This window comes from Polypterus senegalus, chromosome 5 (assembly GCF_016835505.1).
Source record: "Polypterus senegalus isolate Bchr_013 chromosome 5, ASM1683550v1, whole genome shotgun sequence".
Taxonomy (NCBI): domain Eukaryota; kingdom Metazoa; phylum Chordata; class Cladistia; order Polypteriformes; family Polypteridae; genus Polypterus; species Polypterus senegalus.
Window position 1 is genome coordinate 139,819,772 of NC_053158.1, and position 16,026 is coordinate 139,835,797.

A 16,026-nucleotide genomic window follows, 5' to 3' on the forward strand; every position below is an offset into this window, starting at 1 on the left:
TGTATAATAGTATTTGTTACAGTGCAGCCCGCTGACGCACGTATGGCAGTCGAACCGGTCCACCAATGGTAGTGAGTTTGTAATGCCTGCTGTAGACCTTCCCTTTCACTTTTGCTGATACCAGTCACAAATCACTCCTGACACTCTTCTCCACCCATTCCACCCTGCCTGCACTCTCTTTTTCACCTCTTCCACAATCCCCATTACTCTGTACTGTTGATCCCAAGTATTTAAACTCATCCACCTTTGCCAGCTCTACTCCTTGCATCCACACCATTCCACTGACCTCCCCCTCATTTACACACATGTATACTGTCTTCTTACTGACCTTCATTCCTCTCCTCTCTAGAGCATATCTCCACCTCTCCATTGTCTCCTCAACCTGTTCCCTACTGTTACTACAGATCACAATGTCATCAGCAAACATCATAGTCCATAGTGACTCCTGTCTAATCTCCTCTGTCAACCTGTCCATCACCATTGGAAATAAGAAAGGGCTCAGAGCTGATCCCTGATGTAATCCCACCTCCACTTTAAACCCATCTGTCACTCCTAGCGTAGGCCTCACCACTCTTGCACTTCCCTCGTACATAACCTGTACAACTGTTACGTACTTCTCTGCCACTTCTTCATACAATACCACAGCACCTCTCGAGGCACCTGTCATTTGATATTTGCCATTTTTAACCTTCTGGGAGTAGGTCTTAGAGAGGTAGCACTACCAGTAAAGAACCAAAAATATTATATTTGTGATCAGCAACCTCGAAACAGCATAAAGCAATACTCAACATGCATATATTACTGTTCCCCTTTCTTTTTTTTTTGTGAAGTTTTTTTTTTTTTTTGATTGTGGGTTTTTCAGATCTTGAGTGCCAGAAATCTCATCTTGAATAACTAGACATCGAGACGAGTCAATTTAATAAATAGATATAGAGATAATAGATGGGGATTTTCAGAAACATAGTGTTCTGTAAGTAACTCTTTTGAACACAAAAATCTGTTTCAGATGTGTTTCATTATTTGGCAACTTTACATTGTTCTAGGGTAGGGGTTCATAAGTGCAGTCCTGGTGTACCACTGTGGCTGCAGGCTTTCATTCCAAATAATTTCACAAATAAATGGTTTAGTCTTCTAAATGATGTAATTGTTTGATTAGTCTTTTTTTTCTTTTATTTTGCATTTAGAAATATGTGCCAGTATATTTACATGTAAATAATTATTTCTAGCAGTATTAGGTTGCTGTTGTCTCATTCTCTGAAAGGTTCTCAAATATCATGTTCCATCATAAATATTTTTATTGGACATTTAGTTATTTGAAAATAAATATTAAAGACTGGTAGAAGAACTGCAGCACTTGTTCAAAAATGAATCATAATAATAATAATAAACGTTCTGTTTATCCATCAATTTTCTAAATTTCTTACCCAAATCAAAGCTACAGTGCTAGTAATTATTTTGGCAGAACTAGATCATTGCCACTGTGTAATATATATATAATATACAGTATATGTTGACCAACAATATTAAAGATGCCTTATTTCAGTAACTGGTAAATGTTTTCCATTATTTACAGAACTTAGATATTGATGTTTTTATGGTATGAGTGGTGAAATATTAATACACTTGGCTTGGCATTATACTTCAAATTACAATGCATTAACTAGGTTTATTTTAAGAAATCAGTGATTAAACAAAATGTCAGCAGTGTGCTAAGGATATGGCACTTTTTATCTATGTCATTAGTATTCATTTGCTAGGAGAATTTCATAAGATCTCCAGATTCAAAATTAAATTGAATAGAAATGTATTCTTTCAAGTGAAGTCTGATGCAGGTCAGGCCCAACTATACTATGTCACTTTTCACTGATTGTGTCAGAACAATTCAAATACATGGTAATCATTATTGCAAAAAACTATAAAAATCTGTTTGGAAAACATCAATAATGTTAGTAGGTGGTATTCCCTCCATCTTACTTTAGCCAGGAAGATCAATGTTGTGAAAATTAACCTGCTTAGTTTAGCCATGTAAAATAAATCTTGTTTTAAATCGTCTTTCTGTGCATTACACTGTGCTCAAGAGAAACACTAACTGCTGTCAATTTACAAGCAAAATAATGGTTTACCATTTATTAAACATTAGGATCCAATGTATGATGAATTTTACAAGTTAATCCTATACATGATAATCACCTTTTCACCTTTGTTCTAAGTAGTATTCATTCTATAGAAGCCGCTTTACGATTGTGACATTTAGACACCCTTGTTCTGATAAGGTATTTGCATCTTTTGAAATATAATGCTCCACATTTATTGTACATAACAATTAGAAGCTTTGTTAAAAGCAACTTTCCCAACTTCTCTCTATATCCCTTAGGTGATGCTGGCTTTTTTCAATAAAGGGAGAGGGAGAAGTGCTGCTCAGATTGAATAAGCTGAAATCAAACAAATCACCAGGACCAGATAATATTTATCCTCAAGTTCATAAGACAGATCCAGGCAACAATAGGCCAGTAAGCTTAACATGCATCACAGGCAAATTAATGGAAGGAATTATTAAGGATAAGATTGAGCAACATCTGGCAAGGGCAGGAGTTATTCTGAACAGTCAGCATGGGTTCAGAAGAGGAAGGTCGTGTTTTACTAACATGTGGAGCATTTAAATATTATTTTTCTTGACTTTCAGAAAGCATTTGATAAGGTGCCACATGAGAGGTTGGGCATCAAATTAAAATAAGTGGAAGTTCAGGGTGATGTTTTTAGGTGGGTGCAGAATTGGCTCAGACACAGGAAGCAGAGGGTAATGGTGCGAGGAACCTCTTCAGAATTGGCCGATGTTAAGTGTGGTGTTCCACTGGGGTCTGTGCTAGGGCCACTGCTATTTTTAGGATATATAAATGATTTAGATAGGATTATAAGTAACAAGTTGGTTAAGTTTACAGATGATACCAAGATATGTCGATTAGCAGATAATTTGGAATCTGTTATATCATTACAGAAGGACTTGGATAGCATACAGGCTTTGGCAGATTTGTGGCAAATGAAATTTAATGTCAGTAGATGTAAAGTATTACACATAGGAAGTAAAATTGTTAGTTTTGAATATACAATGGGCGGTCAGAAAATCGAGAGTACACCTTATTAGAAGGATTTAGGAGTCATAGTGGACTCTAAGCTATCAACTTCCCAACAGTGTTCAGAAGCCATCAAGAAGGCTAACAGAATATTAGGTTATATAGCACAGTGTATGGAGTACAAGTCCAAGGAGGTTATGCTAAAACTTTACAATGCAGTGGTGAGGCCTCATCTTGAGTACTGTGTGCAGTTTTGGTCTCCAGGCTACAAAAAGGACATAGCAGCACTAGAAAAGGTCCAGAGAAGAGCGACTAGGCTGATTCCAGGGCTACAAGGGTTGAATTATGAGGAAAGATTAAAAGAGCAAAAGATTAAGATGTGACATGATTGAAGTGTTTAAAATTATGTAGGGAATTAGTACAGTGGATCGAGACTGTTATTTTAAAATGAGTTCTTCAAGATCACGGGGACACATTTGGAAACTTGTTAAGGGTAAATTGTGTACAAACATTAAGAAGTTTTTCTTTACACAAAGAACACTAGACACTTGGAATAAGCTACCAAGTAGTGTGGTAGACAGTAAGACTTTAGGGACTTTCAAAACTCAACTTGATGTCTTTTTGGAAGAAATAAGTGGATAGGACTGGCGAGCTTTGTTGGGTTAAATGGCCTGTTCTCGTCTAGAGTGTTCTAATGTTCTAATGTTAAAGTATTAGACAGCCTCTTAAGAGTATACAAGTTATTTTGAGGCACATAACTTGACCTTACAGAACAATGGAGAAAGGCTCTCTCAATTAAAATTTCAGAAAGGGAATAGATTTTTTTTCTTCAATATGCACCAGGCATGGTATAATTCAGCTAAAATTAATTTATGTATCTCATCTAACATTGTCTAATATATACCCAGGGCACAATCCAACCTGTGAGTGATGTCATTGAGAGCCTGAACCACTAAGTCTGTGTTCTGGGAATGTCATACACATATTTAAATACATCTCTCAGGTAAACTTGGATTTAAGTGAACTCATAACGCTTTAACAGCAATATCTGAAGTAATGCCAAATGGGTGAAGTGTGCTCTTTTAATTGGTAATATCCTATACCACAGTAATTACATAAAGATGTACTTTCCTCAAATGGAAAAATCCCAGTTCCCCTTCTGTAACTCAGTAAGAAAGTGGTGTTCTATATTATCTTAAATTGGTCTGTTTCGAATTTTTTTTGCAACTGGGCCATGTATGTTAATTAATCTAATTCTGAAGTAAACATTATGGGCCTATGCTTAACCTTTTTTAAACAATTTTATTTAATTTTACTCTTCTGCGTGTTTGTCTGGGTCAAATCTTGCAACTGATTTTAAACCCACTTTTGGCAAAGCACATTTCTTCAGATTTTGCATACGTGTTCAGTATTGATGACAAAACAATAATCCATCAAAACCGATGCAATTATGTAACAAAATTTTGCCATAATCAATGGTTATGCAATTCCAATTAATGCACACATAACAATGGTGGAAAGAGAATATAGTGTGATATAGGAGCATACAAGTGAGAGATGCATCGGATTGCCCCCACTTGCCTCTTCCAGTGAGTGGAATGGGTAAATATGCGTGCCGACTTTACATGTTTAGTCTTGCAAAGGAGTACCCTTGATGATCATGGTGAGGAAGTATTGGTGTAAGTGTGCCGTTCTGTCATCGATATTTTTTTTTCGCAGTAACCAAGCACTAATCCCATAAGAGCCTGAACATAAAAACAGAGACCAAAATATAATTATTTTTAGTATTCAAATAATTCTGCAGAGAAGATATATTATGTAATACTATTAAAGAAGTTTCCTGTTCATGAAAAATTATTTAAAACAAAAAATTTGCAAAATACTCAAAAACTAAAAAGTAAAAAATAAAATATATAAAAATTAATTTCAATTAATTAATGTGCGCCCCACAATTTTATTTAGCCACATATAACCACGAAAATTGTGGTTAAAGAAAAATATATTTTTTGTTTTTTAGTGCATTTATAAATAAAGTAAATAAAATCGTTTTACTTAAATTTTTGGATTTGGACGGATGGATGGATTGATGGACTTAAATTTTATATATATATATATATATAATTTTTTAGTTTTATTTGCTGTTTTTATTCTATATAAAATATTTTAGATCTGTTGTACTTGCTGTGTAATTTTAATTTGATTGTGTTATGTTTTGTTTCTTAAATAAAAAGGTACAAATTTGAAGTATGTTTTATTCCATATGTGACTGTTTATCTATTTTCTGAATTTTTTCTTTTGTAGGGTTTACAGAATATTGGGCTTACCGAGTGACATTAGGTATAAAACAAGAACTATAGCCGGATAGCATGCAAGTCTTTTATTCAGGTCAGGTAAGGTAAGGTTGGGGAGCATGCACTGATACATCGTGTTGCCACACCCACCAACAACAAAACTCCCCAGGAAGACACATGGTCCAGTCCCTATACCCTCCCCCTCCCCCTCAGAGATGATCATCTATCTGCTGCAGCCAGGTGTTACGTGGATGTCCCTTGGCCTGGTCAATCCTCTCAGGTCCTCAACAATGAGAATCCTGTGAGCCAAATCACCCTAAGGGAATCGGGCCACACAGCCGTAGTGCCATAATTGATGCTCCTTCACAACACAGGTAAAGTGCCTTATTTGGGATTCCGTGTTAAACCATCGGTACCCAAGGATTTTCTGAAGAGACACAGTACCGAAGGAGTCCAGTCTTCATCTCAGGTCACTGGATAGCGTCCGTGTCACATAAACATATAGCAAAACAGGAAGCACCAGGACTGTAAAGACTTGGACCTTCGTCCTTTTGCAAAGATATTGGGAGCACCAGACACCCTTTCCAGTGACCTCATGACACCCCATGCTCTTCCAGTCCGTCTACTGATTTCATGGTCACTACAGACATGAATGTCGCTCTGGACAAGTTCAACAATCTCTCTGTAGACAGACACACTGCTGATGGCTGTGCCCAAGAGGTCTTTAAAGGCCTGGATCTTGTTTTTTATCCAGGACACTCGCAACCCCAGACCCTCAGATTCCTTACTCAGTCTCCCAAGAGCCTCGATCAGAGCTTCCATTGACTCCATGAAGATCACAGCATCGTCGTCAAAGTCAGGATCAGTGAAACTTTCTTCACAAACAGATGCCCCACAACCGCTGGACCCCATGGCCCTGCACAACACCCTCTTACTCACACTGGATCAATTCACATGCATTAGTTAACCTAACATCCTAGTAATGTGGGAGAAATATGATGCACACATGTGCAAAGAATGCAGATTCTCACAGACAGTTGTATTGTTGGGAACTGAGTAATAATAACTAAAATTAATAAGTGCACCACTTGGCCACCTGATAAGACTGTACATATAAACAACCTTTATTTTATATACCACTCTTTATACTGAACACCACCCGAAGACATATATATATATATATATACAGTATATATATATGTGTATATATATATATATATATATATATACAGTATATATATATGTGTATATATATATATATATATATGTGTGTGTGTGTGTGTGTGTGTGTGTGTATGTATGTGTGTGTGTGTAAACTATAGTACAATTGTTTATATGCTGTACATGTTTTAGAGTTGGAGCCCAGGCAGATTAAATGAATTGCTGTCAAAAGTCTTTAATGCAGTACCTAAGAGTAAGGCAATCCTATCCAAGAATGAACATTTTTTTCATAACCATATAACATCCATAATAAAATCTCTAGATATTTATTATGATAAACAGAGGCCAAGCCTGCCTTGTACTAAAGGACTGTCTTACCTGAAATATTTTTTTTGGTGCAGCAGGGGAATGGGTTCAAGTCTTAGTTTAGCCACTGTCAGTGTGAATTTTGCACATTCTCCCAATGTGTATATTATCTTTTCCTCCTCAATATGCCAAGGACATGTGTGTATGTTGATTGGTTGCTCTGAAGTGACTAAGTGAATGTGAATGTGTGAGGGTTTTGTTACTCATGTTGAACTGCGGCCCTGTCCAGGCCTTGTTCCTGCCTTATACCCTCTGCTTCCAAGGTATGATCTGTACCTCTGTACCCCTGTACTGGAATATGCAGTTTCAGAATTGTCAACTGTCAGGGCTAAATCTCTCTATTACAGTCTCTCTATGTAAAGGTCGCCATCATAAAACCAGTTTAGATCCTAATATGATATGTAGATATTAAAAAAGTAAAAAATAGTAGCAATCTGTGATGCATTCAGCATATGACTTTCCCCGCATTAGGCTATGATTTTGATGGGAAAATGTGGAAAGCCAGTAGGTGTATTACTGTATATGAAAAGAAATGGAAGATTTGCATCTTGTTGAAAGGATTTATTTTATCCTCCTCCAGTTGTGCTGCAGATGGGACACAAATGTGCACAAAGTAAGTGATATGTGTACTGTACAATTTCCTGGAACAACTTTACTCAGTCTATTGATTTTGAGTATTTTATAACAGTAATAACTGTTTCAGGTTTTATTAGTATCACTCTGAGTGAAATTATGGTCAGGGATACCCAAAAGGATTAAGTATGTTGAAAGTCTTCGTCCCCATCAAATTACTTTACCTATACAGAATATACAGGGGGAGTCAAAATTATGTTAACATTTGAATGGTGGAAACAATTTACAGTATTCACAAAACTTACTTCATATGTGCAAGATGATTTACAGGAATGTCTCAACTTTTTCACTGTCATGTTCAGACATGTACCATATGTGGCACATAAATTGTCCACAAAAATTGTATATAAGTATATACATAACAGTACCATTAGTGTTAACATAATTTTGACTCCCCCTGTATATGCATAAAGAAAGTAAAATATTGACATGTATTTTATCTTACAGCAAGTTCAAGTTTGTCATGTGCGCAGTAAGGAAACACGTTTCCCTATAAAATGAAATTCTTTTGTTGCTGTCCACACCAAATGACAAAACCAACGTATAAAGATAAACATAAATAATAAGTAGCAGATAGATAATAAGTAACAGAGGCAGCATAAAGTGTAAAAACAGAATAGAAGTATAAAGTGTAATTGTGCAGTGAAATTCTTACTTGCATGTCCAACAAACTACACAGTATTACTTTTATTCAAAATTTGGATAGGCTTGAATTACAGACTGACTATTCAAAACTGAATTAGAGATTTTAACTGACTCCAGTTATAATTGCCTTTCTCCTTAGGCTGCTGTGTAACATTGTGGGATTTTTTCAAATTGGTTAACATGCATACAAATCACTTTAAAAATGACATATTTGCGTTTTTGGTTGGTTAGTGCCTTTCACCATCAGATAGCCAATGAAAAAGATAAAAGATATCAAAACCATCTATAATATGTTAATAAATATACTTAAAAAGAGAATTAATTGAATGATACATGCCCTTAAAATATTTAGGAGTCCAGAGTGATAATCAAGACTTTCTGATTGTTCTCCAAGAGCACTTGCAAATTGGATTTGTCATGTTTGACTGTAAAATTAACTTCTGCATTTTATAAATATTCTACATACCTGTTTTGCAGGGCGCTCTGCCCTTTGTTCTAAACTGTTGTTTTTTTTTTTTTTTTTTTTTGGAAACGCTCATGGTCAGTTGCAGTTTTATTAGAGTTGGTTAAACATCTATAAACATTATACAAACTTTGCCCTAACCAAACAGAAGCAATTCTAAATGATCCCACGGGTCCCCTTCATCATAAACAGCAGGTCAAGAAGTGATAAAGTCTCACAATAAAGAATAAACTTAATTTATTAAAAGGATAATGTGAGGAAAGAGTAACTCAGTAGATTTTGCCAGACTGTGAACTAATATAATGCACCAAAATATTTACAGTATTAAAAAAATGTGAACTTACTTTTTTTGAAAATTTGATTTTCAGTGTCTTTTGTGACCACAAGGGGTAGCCCCAAACCCAAGGCACAGCAATACACCACACTCTTTTAGAATAAAATAAAGGATTTTTATTCTTACAATTAACTTTTTAATCACCTTTCCACAAATTAGTCTCAAGTATACAAATAAACAATTCAACCCTTCTTCCGTCCTCCACTGAGTGTTGCCCACTGCCTCCCATCTCTGGCTCATTGATATGAGGCAGCAGGCTCTTTTTAAGCTGGTCTTGGGAATGCTTCTGGTGTCATTCTTTGTCTTTGAGGAAGCATTTCCGGGCCATAGAAAAAGTAGGGAGGAAAGGCAGTGTCCTCTTTTGATCCCCAGGGACCCCAACAGGGCTGCACTTCCAGACTGCATCTCCTAGGCACCCCTTCCCATGTCCTGACTGGGTTACCATAAGAGGACCACTTTCATCTAGTGTATGGGTAATGGAACCATTCTCATTCCTTGGGTTTTCTCAGTCCGTCTGTTAATGCAACTTTATTTCCTTGTCCCAACAGACACATACGTCATCTCATTGGCCTTCCATCTGAGTAAAGAAATATCCTCTGTTCCGGTTGGGTAGTCCATTTTCCTCCTACACCTTCCATTTGTTTGTTTGCTCTTCAGCTCTGCTTTTTTAAATTAGTACATTGTAAGTTGCCAGTGCTGACAGGATTAGGTGCTAAGTGGGAATTCCAGTTCATTACAATGGCTCATGCACTGATTATATCGTATTGTAAATTAAACAGAAATGTATATCTTTGAGATATGGGAGAATACTGTTAAAGACACAGCGGGAACATACAAGTAAACCCTGACTTGCCTGGAAATTGAACCCAGGTCTCCAAAGTTGTGAGGCAGTAGTGCAAGTCATTGAACCACTGTGCTGCGCTGTTTTACAATAATCCTAATTGTTATTTTTAAGTGCCAACTGTCTGTCATTAACACATTTAAATATTTTTAAATGATTTCTGAGTAAAACCTTGGTTTAAATATACTGTGTATTAAAATATATAATCTAATGAAGATACCAGACAAAAACATAAATTCATTAAAGAATGCAAGATTTTTGAACATCTGTATAAAGTGTGCATTCTGTTGGTTCATCAAAATTATTTACTCCATCACTGTTCAGCAGTATGATCTGATTAATGTTGCAGTTTTGCTAGCTTAAAAGGAAATTGTTTTGAAAATACCACTATGATTGCACAAATTAGATCACTCATCCTGAAATAATCATGACCCCAAATATTACACTGTAGATTTTCTTTTTAGTACTTTCAGAAAGCAATACTGATATTTAAGTCTAGCACAGAAATTCTTTTGCAACCAAGTCTGTATTCCTCTAAATCAGAAAAAAATAGCTCAGGAAAATTAAAGTGACTTTGGCATGTGTTTGTTTGCTTTTGTTTTTTTTTAATCAAGAGCTAATATTGAGGTTAATCTATGAAAATCATCTGGTGCTTTTATTACAGGCCAATGCAGAAACGGCAAGCAATAGCATTAAAGGTACCAATGTCCAATTCGGATATATGACAGAAGAGTTCAGGTCAACCAGTAATATAACCAGTAAAGTACTACACATATTTATCTGAGAGGCTTGTAACTTTAAAAAAATCAAAAACAAACAAACTGTTAATACAGAGTGGACATAAAAGTACATTTGTCTGCTTTATTCTGACTTTTATAACTGTGTAGCAGAGGGGTTAGGGCAACTCAACTTTACTACCTAAAGATGCTGGTTCAGTTCTTGCTATGTGATCCTGAGTAAGTTACCTAACCTGCCTGTGTTCCAGTTCAAATTTTACATTTATATGCAACTCCATTCAAGATACTGGACCTGTGAGGCACTACTAACAACTGTGACAACTTTTGTTTCAGTGCAGCGTTGTGATGGGGTGTTTGTGAATTTGGCCATGTGTCAATAAAAGAGGCAAAATTAGTCAAATAAAAGGACAAAAGCATGCAAATAAATGCCCAACAAAAAAGTGCTTCCTTTCTCCCATTTAGAAAAGAACCTAAGAGTTGAATTGGTACTTTTTGTGTTAGGTGCATGTCACAAGACATCTCACATCACAGCAAAAGAGAGGGCATGAAAAAGCCATGTCCTTTGTTTTCTCAGCAGAGGCAGGAGCAACACAAAAAGAAGCTACACTTTCATTTGTTCAGTTTGGAGAGATAAACAGCTGCTATCAAATTCAATTGAATAGCAACAGCATTAACAAGTATTTTGATGATACAGAGGCACACTTGTGTGTACAGTTAATTAATATGTAATTGTTAAAAATTAATTACAACAGTTATTAAATAAACAGATTTCAGTCTTAAATAAATATATTATGATATCTACCAAAGGTGTGATTTTTATTTTTTATTTTTAATAATAACATAAAATGGACTTTGGTAAAACTTCCCAAATCCTATGTCCAAATCAAGATATGTCTAGTTTAGTCACCTCCTGCAATAGGGGGGTGCACAGTACAGTTACATTTCTGTTTACAGTGTTTTGTGGTTTCTCTTTTTTTGTATATAGTGCTTTTCTTGTTTTTTATCATTTCTAACTTATATTAATTTTATGAAAAAAATATTTCCAGCAAATAAATCTAACCCCATTATTAGGTACATATATTTGTCACTGCACGTACGGTATGCATCATTTTGCTCTTGTTCTGCACACTTTTGTTGCCCTAACCTTCCAAACTCTCTGGTTTTCTTCCTACATCCTGAAGATACATGTTAGATTAAATGCCTAGTATGGCTTAGTAATGGCAACTCACTTTTCATTAAATCAGTTTCACTGGATATCCATGTACCCAAAAATTAATTTAGTACTACTGTTACATTTAACTCTGAAACATTTTATTTTGCTGGGCTTAAGTGTGTTGCCAGAAACATTACTTGGGAACATAATTCCTTAAACATTTAACAAAATGTCTGAGTTGTTTAAAAAGGAGCAGCTTAACAGACATGTTTTGGAACTGTTTTGCTCTCTGAGCATTATTACAAATAGAACAGCTAAACAAGTCCAATTAGATAGTAGCAACCAAACGTTAACACTTGTATTACAGCGCTTTGAAAAAGTACTGGATGATAAATGCCTACTCAGTTAGTGTTACTTTCTCCTCATAAACAGAAACTATTTGCTTGGACCATTAAAGAAAGATTAAAGTCTCAGAAACCTTGCTGAAAAACCTTTGTCCCAAGGGAGAGGTGTAAGACATTTGCAGGACTGATCATTCATCGTACTGCTAATGGGCCACTTCTCACTAATAATCCCCTCACCAGGCAACCAAAACTAAAGACTATCTCAAGTAAATGTCTTTTGTAACCATTACATTTTTAATGTTTTAATGTCTGGGATTCCTAGCAAATAAAGCTGCCCTGCAACATTTCACAGCGCATTAACTAATCTTATTTCAATTACATACATTTCTATATGATTTGGATATACCAACAGAAACATTTTATAGGACAGCAAAATGTAAAATTAAATTAAATCTTAACAAATAAAATGTAAAATATTTCGGCTCCACACAGTGTATTTTTCTTGTGCTTGTGATCAATGCATAAACACATATTTCTCTCCCTGTATGTTTTGAAAAAAATATCAAAGCAACTGTGAATGCAGTTACCAATTTAGAAATAAAATATCGTCATTGTACATTTTGCCATCCTTTGGAATTACCAAATTTCTTGGCTTGTAAATTGACTTGTTTTATGCATGTTAACAGAAGCAACAGATAGTAAAAGAATGTGAAGATCCATGCAGGAAAGGCTCTGCAGCATTTGCCAGATGGTAGAGGTTCAAATAGACTGTGCTCATGGCTGAGTGGAATTCATGCAATTGCTAGTGGCTTTCCTGAGCATATGCTATAAATGTCCTCCAGGGCTGGAAGCTGTATCCAGATAATCCTCTACGCTTTGACATAACCCTCCATAGAGCTTTCCGATCAGATGCTGTGTAGCTATGACTCCACACTCAGATACAATGGGTTAAAATACTCCTGAATGGTTCACTGAGAGTAACAATGCTAAAGTAGCTGTGGTATTTGAAATAGCTTAGCCATTTCATTCACCATTATATTATTACAGGTTGATTACAATCAGGTGCCTTAAATTTATAAACGATATGCAATTAATTTGAGTGTATTTGATAAAGCCCGCTTCATGAATGTGAATCTAAAAAAGTAAGGGAAACCACACAGGAACAGTAGCACTGCTTTGACGCTGGGTGCCACCAGTTTGCAAAACCGAGCAGAAACGTGTGTACAATGGGGTGGGCTGTGAGAATGTGTGTGGCTTTATGCCAGGTTTAGTTTTTATACATCGCAATATGAGCGTGAAAGCGGGTGTAAGGAACATTTGTGTGCGTAGGCACTGTTTATACATCAGGCCCCTGGTCTTCCCTTTTGCAACATATCTCGAGGGGTGCAATTGAGTCTAAAATCGTTTTACGTGATGAATTTAAAGCTAAGACAGAATTGTTAATACTATCACACTAGCCTTGTATACCAAGACTGGAGAATATGGTTTTAAAATCAGATATTATAGAAGAATTTAAAAAGTGAAAATATTAAGGGGTGCCGCTAGTAGCGGTAACGTCAACAATAATAATCAAATCCATCATTAGAGAAAAATTATCAGTAAAAGGAACATCATGTACATCAATATTATTAACTGAAGTACAACGTGTAAGAATGAGATCAAGGGTGTGACTAAGAGAATGTGTTGGAGCGTTAATAAAATGGATAATATCAAATGAGTCCAATAATGATAAAAAGTAATTAACCAGAGATTTAGATTGGCGACAAATGTGTATGTTAATATCGCCAACAATAAATACCCTATCATAGGAGAGTGTAATATCAGCCAGGACATCAGAGAATTCAGAAATGGACGTATCATTAATTACATAAACCGCTGCAAACAGCAAAGAAGAAGAGATACACACTTCGGAAAGCTACCATTCAAAACTACTAAACGGACTAGGGATGGGTGGATCAATACTAAAGTATTGATGCTTCCAATCCTAATCTTTTAATGTAAACATCAATGTTCACATTAAAAGTGTCGACATTACATATTTTAGGTAATATGTAAGTTTATTAGAAATTATTTTTAAAAAGCATTTGATGGTAAGAACATGAGTACATTAAACGTGTCTTATTGTGTAAAACAGGAGCTGCTTTTCCTTCTGCGTTTATCATCACCCTGCATTCACACTGGCAGTGGTGTGGTCCACCAGCCAAAGCCATGAAACTGTGCATGTCAGACAATGGCAGAAGTGTCGTTTAGAGTTACCTTACTCCACTGTGTGAACAATAATAAAGCAAAATGTGATACGTATCAGAACACCGTACGTTATTGCGGCAACACCACAAACCTAGTAAAACACATGAAATTTAATCTCGTTTCTGAACTTGAGGAATTAATAATGGAGACAATCCAAAGAGTGCACAGACACTCTGGATGCAGCCTACTCTTAAAGAAGCCTTCCGTGAAGGCAGGCAGTACTTAGACAACGTTAGTACTGTAATCTGTTGTAAGACTGTTATAATTGCTTAAATAGAAAATGTCTGTTTTTAGGGAAGAGTATACATTTATATATTGATGAATGGACATACTTAGAACATATTTTCAAAGTTAATATATTACTAGGGGGCTTCGCCCCCTGCTCGCTTCGCACGCTGATCCCCGTTTTTGTTTTTCTGGATACACACTTTAAGATTTTTTTTTCTTTGAATTGTTGTTATTTTATTAGTTTCACTTTTATTTCAGAACTTTTGTAAAAACAATATTTGGAATCTTTCCAGTCCTAACGTGCTGAATCTTTTTAATGAGGTCAGTGAGACATGTGTTTAATGACTTTGTACCATAATTCAGGATAGCTTTCTCTGTTTGGAATTTCAGCACAGACAAAACAATCTACATCATCAGCAGTTAAAAAATTTTTTTGCAAAGTAACCAATAAATGCATGTGAGGTAAACCCCGTTTTAGAAATTCTCGACTTAAACTTCAAAGCCTTACAATATTTACATACTTCTGACATATCACTTATGTCCGTATATTCAACCTCTATTCGCCTTTTCTCATTATTTCTCAGAGTAATAATTTCTCTTTCTTTGCGCTAATGCGGTTTACTTTCTTTTTTTTTTTGACAGTCGTTTTTTCCTGCTTTCATATTCTTTATCTTGCTCTGCCTGTGTTTCACGCCTACATTTTTTTTGAGTCTTTTGAATTCCAGTTTACATTATCTCTAACCTGCTCTGCATGTGTTCAGCCCCCTTGTTTTTGAACCTTTTTATGATGTTTTACTTTATTTTCTACTCTGTCTTTTATTTCTGACCTCGCTTTATCCTGCTTTTTTTTAATGACACCTGGTCCATGGTGATTATTTTCCCTTTTTCGAGTAATAATTTCCATTTGTTTGCTCTCCTGTGATCTTTACTTTCTTTTTTTTATACTTTCTAATTTTCATACTTTCATATGCTTTAACTTTCTCCACATGTGTATTGCGCCAACTATTTTTTTTTTTGAGCCTTTCGAATTCCACTGCTTTCATAGTCTCTAACCTGCTCTGCATGTGTATAGCACAAACGTCCTGATTGTACATGGTTTTTTCTCAATTCCACTTGTTCCGGGCTGATAATCACTTTCCTTATTTTCTGAATTTGAACCTAGATTATTCTTTTTCTTTTTTGTCTCTCCAACACATTTGAGTCTCTTTTCTCCACGCTGCTTTCTTCTTCGATTTGTCGTCTACATTTTATTTATAACGTATTCTCCTTATACACTTTATATGCGCTGAGAGGCCTGGATCTGTGTGTGCTCAAAACCAAAACACGACTGAGTATCTTGTTGGCTCCCCTTGCTCTCATTAATTTGAAAGTAGGGCATGTCTTGCAAGAATTTCATGTTCTACGTCTTTGTGACACTCTCCGTGGCCAATCTCTCTAGTCCCGCGGGTCTTTTAAGTGTCTTCCATGATCTTAACGTGAAGATCATGTATCGTCACCCTACTGTTTCTCTAC